Source organism: Peromyscus eremicus, chromosome 18, assembly GCF_949786415.1.
Source record: "Peromyscus eremicus chromosome 18, PerEre_H2_v1, whole genome shotgun sequence".
Taxonomy (NCBI): domain Eukaryota; kingdom Metazoa; phylum Chordata; class Mammalia; order Rodentia; family Cricetidae; genus Peromyscus; species Peromyscus eremicus.
In genome coordinates this window covers 17,463,043-17,469,042 of record NC_081434.1, presented here as the reverse complement: position 1 = coordinate 17,469,042, position 6,000 = coordinate 17,463,043, and the positions used below count along the sequence as shown (strand labels likewise).

Below are 6,000 nucleotides of genomic sequence, written 5' to 3'. Positions count from 1 at the left end.
GTTCAACTCTACTACAACCTAGTCCCACTTGAAACTACAAATACTTCAACTGGAAGAATATAGCTGATTTAAAAAAAAAAAATCCAAACAATGAAATAACCTCAGCCGTATAAATCTCAACTCAGGAATATAGGAGACACAGAATTTGACAACAAAGAATATAATACTGATTGTGTACAACTATGTAAAGGTGTTTATTTTTTCATTACTAAGAAGTAATATTTAAACCATGCATGCTAGCACATGCTTTAAAAAAAAAACAACTTTTTTAAAAATTGATTCTTTGTGGACTTTACATCATGTATCCCAATCCCATTCATTCCCCTGTCCCTTTGTATCTGCCCTCTGCCCTTGCAACCTCCCTGCCCTCCCCCCCCCCCCCCCCCAAAAAAAAAATCTCATCCTGGAAGCTGTAGTGTGGTCCAGTGAGTCACGCAGCATACCCTTTAGTCCATACATCTTTACTTGGAAGTGTTCATTGCAATGAGTCATTGGGCTGGCTTGAGGCCTCTGGCTTCTGCTACTCTAATGATACTGGGCCCTCATTGGGACTCCTCTTGAACATCTTTTTGTTGCCCTGTGTCATGGAGATCCTGCAGCTTTGGATCTGCAGGACCGGGCCCTTCACATGCTCCAGCAGTTCATAGATGGGGTGGATGTTGGGGTGGGCCAACTCAAAGCTCTGGTTCTGGGCCTGCGTGGTAGCTGGCTTGGTCAGCCTGACATGCCAGCTCTCACCCAGGGTGAGCTCCCCAGCACTGCCCTGGCTAGCTCCCCCAATGCCATAGGCAGCAAGGGCTAGGGCTGTTCTCTTGCTCTCCAGCCGGGCTCTACTGTGTTGCCCAGGGGAGGTGCAGGGGGGCCCACTCTTCCAAGTGCTGCAGCTGGTGAGGGGCAAGGCCAGCTCTCCTACCCTCATGACCCCAGGGCCTGCCCTCATGCCTGCCACAGGTGGAAAGAGGCAGGGGGGCGGGGGGGGGCAGGGGGGGGACATCTCTCCCTTACCCATGCTGCCACATGACAGGCGAGTCGTGGGGCCAGCTCTCCCACACACACACCCTCAGGGCTGGCTCACCCCCACCCTCACCAACCGGGTCAGCTCTACTATGCTGAAGCCAGTGAGGGGCAGGGCCAGCTCTCCCACTCCCATGATCTCATGGCCAGCTCTCCCACCTGCCACAGGCAGGGGTGGAGGGAAGGGTATCTCTCTCTCTCTCTCCCACACCACACATGAGGGGTGGGACTAGCTCTCCCATGCTCCAGTTCTTGGGTCCAGATCATTTGCTCCCCCTCTCCCACCAACAGGGCCAGCTCTACTGTGCTGCTCAGGGGAGGAGGTTCAGGGCCCCACTCTCCCAAGGGCTTCAGCTGGTGAGGGAGAGGGCCAGCTCTCCTGACTACTGTAGGTGGTGAGGGGGTGAAGGGGGTGGGAGTCTTTCCCTCACCATCACATAGGAGATGGGGCATGGTGGGGTCAGCTCTCCCACTCTCGCGTCCTCAGGGCCAGCTCACCCGAGACCCGGCCAACACGGTCAATTCTACTGGGTAACACAAGCTTTTAATCCTAGCGCTTGGGAGGCAAAGGCAGACTGATGTCTAGTCAACATAGAGAATAAGTACTAGGACGGGCAACCTAGAGAGACCCTGCCTCAATAAACAAAAGGCAAACAACAAATAAACAAAGAAGAAGTGATATTTAGAACAGAGGTGGTTTGTAATCTGAAGAGAGTGAATTATGAGTAAGTCCGAATTCAATTAACAACATACTTGACACCAACCTGTATTAATGACTTTTTAAAAATTGTGACAACGTACCTAACAGATACAATGGAAGGAAGGAAGGAAGGAAGGATGGATGGATTCCGTTTGGCTCAGAGTTTGAGGGTGCAGTCAGTCTTTCATGGTGGGGGAGGCATGGTGATACCCATCATATTGAATCCAGTCAGGAACGAGAAAGCAATTAACGCTGGTATTCTCCTTACTCCTTCGTGGACACACCTAGGTTTTTCTCCTAGGTCCCGTCAAATTGACGCCATTAACCACCATACCCCTCATTTCATGAGGCCTTGGCTTGAGTTTGTCTCAAGGAGACTGCCATGACTAGGCAAAAAGGCAGTCATATGTCAGCGGCTCTGGACTTGATCCTCGATTTCCTACGTGACCTTGAACAACCTAGACTAACCTTATTCCGTCTGGCTGTTCTTTTGCTGGGAACGTGGGTCTTATTGTCACAAAGCGTTCTTACTTCTTTTCGAGACTGCTTTCAGCATCACGGTTCCAAAATCTTCCCCAGAGTCCTCTCCTCCACAGGAAGCACCCCCAGTGAGTGATTGTTGACATACCAGTCTCTCTGGAAATGAATTCCTCAAAGCATAGAACTGAGTCCTATGTATGCATTTAACTGGAGAGACCATAAGTACAGGCTCTGGAGCCAGGCGGCCTGAATAGGAAGTCTGGCTTTGCCTCCAAGGGCCTTGAGACCCGTCTTAGATCAGTGTGAACTTACAATTTGTTCATCTACTTTACAGACGTAGTAAGAATACATCATTTCAATACCAACCAAACAGAAGAATCACATATGAAGTACCCAAGCAAGTGAGTAAATCGAAGCATATCCCTAGCTAGAAAAATAACTCATCTCACTACGGTTAGAGAGCACCAAAGAAAAAACTTTCAGTGTGGAAAGGTGCTTAGCACCAAGTCTGACGACCTAAGTTAGATCCCTTGTAACCACGTGGTAGGAGGGAGCGGACTCCTTCAATGTTGTCTTCTGACCTGAACATCCACTCAGTGGTCCATGTGCATTTGCAGGTACGCGCTCAAGGGCGTACACACACACACACACACACACACACACACACACATAAATAAATATAATTTTTAAAAAATGGCATCCTCTAAAATGGAAGTGCTGGTTGTTGTATGTGAGGACTCCAATGGGAGACTACAGACATTTTGAAGTTTCTGGGAATATAGTATTCAGAAGTCTCAGGACTTTTCCTTTCACATTAAAAAAATGGTAAGATTCCAAAAGCTTTGTTTAGCTTCAAGGTAGGGTCTCACTATGTAGCCAGGCTGTGCTAGAATTCAAAATCCTCCTGTCTTTATTTATTTATTTATTTATTTATTTATTTATTTATTTATTTACTTTTGGTTTTTTGAGACAGGGTTTCTCTCTGTAGCTTTGGTGCCTGTCCTGGATCTCACTCAGTAGACCAGGCTGGCCTCGAACTCACAGAGATCCGCCACCCCCACCCCTGGCAAATCCTCCTGTCTTTATCTCCTGAGTTCTGGCTTAACTGGTGTGTGACACCACACTCCACTTTCCCCCAAAGAACTGCTGTGTGCATTCTAGGTACTGATAGTTATCTTGTTGGAGATTAACCAGCAATTTTTTTCCTTTTCTTTCTCTTTTGAGACAGAGCCTTAAGAATTCCACACTGGCCTGGAACTCTCTATGACCCTACACTGCTTAGCCCACTGCCTCCAGCTCTGGAGTACTGCTACTACAGAAGTATGACACCATATACCATTTATGCGTTGCTGGGGTTTGATCCCAGGGCTTCATGCATACTAGGCAGGCATTCTTAGCCAAAATGAGCTACATTCACAGGCCCCAACACTGACAAATCTTGAAGAGCAGTTATTCCTTCATTAAAATAGTCATGGCACGCAGCCTTTTATATGAGCATATTACTTTTTACCAAGTTCTTCCACATCTGTTTGTTTTTCCAATGTTTCCCTATCATATGATGTGTATTGTCTGGAAGACTCCAGTGTAGACTTGTGCGAGAATGGGAATTTAAAATGTAGACAGTGCGTCAGTAATATAGACACAGATTGGACCTTCCACCTTAGAGGGTGTGTGGAAGGTCAGACCACACTTGGAGCACAACTGTTTTATGAATAGTTTTTCAGCATTTTGGCACATACCCACACTCTGGAAGATTTTAAAATCTGATACCACCATTGGCTACACAGTGAGACCCTGTCTAAAACCAAAACATATGAAAAGCCCCAAACACAAAGAGTTAACAGGTGATTTGCAGCCAACAGAAAAAGAGCCGCAAGGATTCACAAGCTTAAGGGTTTTATACAGGATTTACTTCTTCAGCAAGATGAAAAACTGATGCACTGGTTGTTTTCATTATAAAGCAGTTTAAGAATGCACCCAATTCGCCCTTTTTCTACGATCACATGAACTAACGCAGAAATGAAGGATTGTTCAATCAGGTAAACACGATGCACAACACCCTACAAGGCGTGGAGACCCCTAGACTGAAAAAGCACAACCTGCAGAAGATGCCGCATGTTCACAAGGCAAGAGCTGTGGTTCTTAGCCGGGGTGGGAAAATGATTTTAGAGCAGAGGAGGAGGTGGGAAAGACTTGCAGGCATTAGGCCTGGACGCGGATGGGAATCCGAGCCGGGCGGGATACAGCAAGCCGGCGACTAGGCTGCTGGCTGTCCCTCCCGCAGCGTTGCAAGGAGAAACAGGGTCGCAGCAGTGACTTTGGGATTTCCATCCCACCGCGGAGAGGAGAGGAGACAGCGGGGAGTGCGCGGCGAGCAGAGAGAGAGAGAGAGAGAGAGAGAGAGAGAGGAGCGACTCTGGCGGGAAGCCTAGGGCTCTGGAAGAGGGGGGGGGGGGGAAGGCGGGAAGAAGGCCGGCTCTGTTCCTAGGCAACACGGCCCGGGCCCCGCCTCCCGCTCCCGTTGCTAGGCGACGCCGAGGCGGGGTGGGGGGGGTCGGGGAGCGGCCCCTACGTGCTGACGCTAATTGTATATGAGCGCGAGCGGCGGGCTCTCGGGTCTTTTTTAGCGCCATCTGCTCGCGGCGCCGCCTCCTGCTCCTCCCGCTCCTCCCGCCGCTGCCGCTGCCGCCGCCGCCGCCGCCGCCGCCCTGAGTCACTGCCTGCGCAGCTCCGGCCGCCCGGCTCCGCGTTCGAGCCTCCTGGAACGGTAACGGCTGGGAAGGGGCCGGGAAGGGGCCGGGGAGCTCGGGGGGCCTGCGAGGTGTGTGTGTGATGTCGGGGGTGATGTTGGGGGTGGGTTCCGTGCGGCCTGAGGGACCCCGGGCCGGGGCGGGGGGCGCGCGGGGCAGCGAGGCCGCGGGGAGCGTGGACGAGGAGGACGAGGAGGAGGAGGCCACGCCGCGGAGCGCATGGCTCGCCCCGGGCCGCCCGCTGCCTCGGTGGTCCTCTCTCTCTCCCCCCCAACACCCCCACCACCACCACCACCACGGGAGGAGCACCGCGAGCAGGCCGCGGGGGTGAGGGACGGGGAATGGAAGGAACGGTGGCCGCGGCGAGTTCCGTCCGCCCGTCCGCTCGCCCGCTCGCCGGCTCGCCCGTCCGCCCGCCCGGGAGGGGGTTTGCGCAGGCCGCGGCCTCCGCGCGCCGAGGAGCCGGGCACGTGGGGACGCGCCGCGCACGGCGGGAGGACCCCCCCCCCCTCCCCACCTTTCCATCCTCTTATCCTCCCTTTCCCCCACCCCGGCCCGGGCTCACCCGGCTAAACCCAAGAGTTGGAGCCCCCCCGAGGGCTCGCACGCTTCCCTGGAGGAAAACGTGCTGGCGGATGGGGAGGATGGAGCGGGGGAAGAGGGGGATGGGGAGGTGGGGGGGGGGGAGGAGAGAAGGAGCCTGCGCGGCCTTTAAGGGCTGTTAAGGGGTTAATGCGTGCAAAGCCATTGAGCTTAGCTGTTTTTTTTTTGTTTTTTTTTTTTTTAACAAGAGATTGTTTTGTGTCTCGCAGGTACAGTTAGAGCTTCTTCGCTGGGTACCTTGGCCTTATTGGTGTGGAGAGAACTTGATCTCAAGTCTCTTTAAACCTCCCAGGGGTTCTAAAATGAAAATAAGGCTTGTTGGGGGGGTGCCTCGGGGCGGGGAGCGGGGCGGGGCGAGGGGTTCCATTCTGATAGACCAACCACTGTAGTTTTCTCTGCCGGAACTTCCCAGAATTCTCACGAGGGATGAAGTGTGGATGGAGTATGATGAGA

The 6,000-nt window shown here is 52.4% G+C and overlaps 1 protein-coding gene across 4 annotated transcripts in view; it reads left to right on the top strand.

Annotated features, from left to right (window-relative positions):
* The first annotated feature begins 4,862 nt into the window (after positions 1 to 4,862).
* Positions 4,863 to 6,000, top strand: part of Nap1l1 (nucleosome assembly protein 1 like 1) — a 28,580-nt gene continuing 27,442 nt past the window's right edge. For 2 of the 4 annotated variants that reach the window (XM_059245121.1, XM_059245120.1), the window contains exon 1: positions 4,863 to 4,961. The gene's annotated coding sequence lies outside the window, so the exon portion shown is untranslated. The remainder of the gene's footprint in view (positions 4,962 to 6,000) is intronic. The other 2 variants (XM_059245119.1, XM_059245118.1) reach the window with 1 other exon arrangement.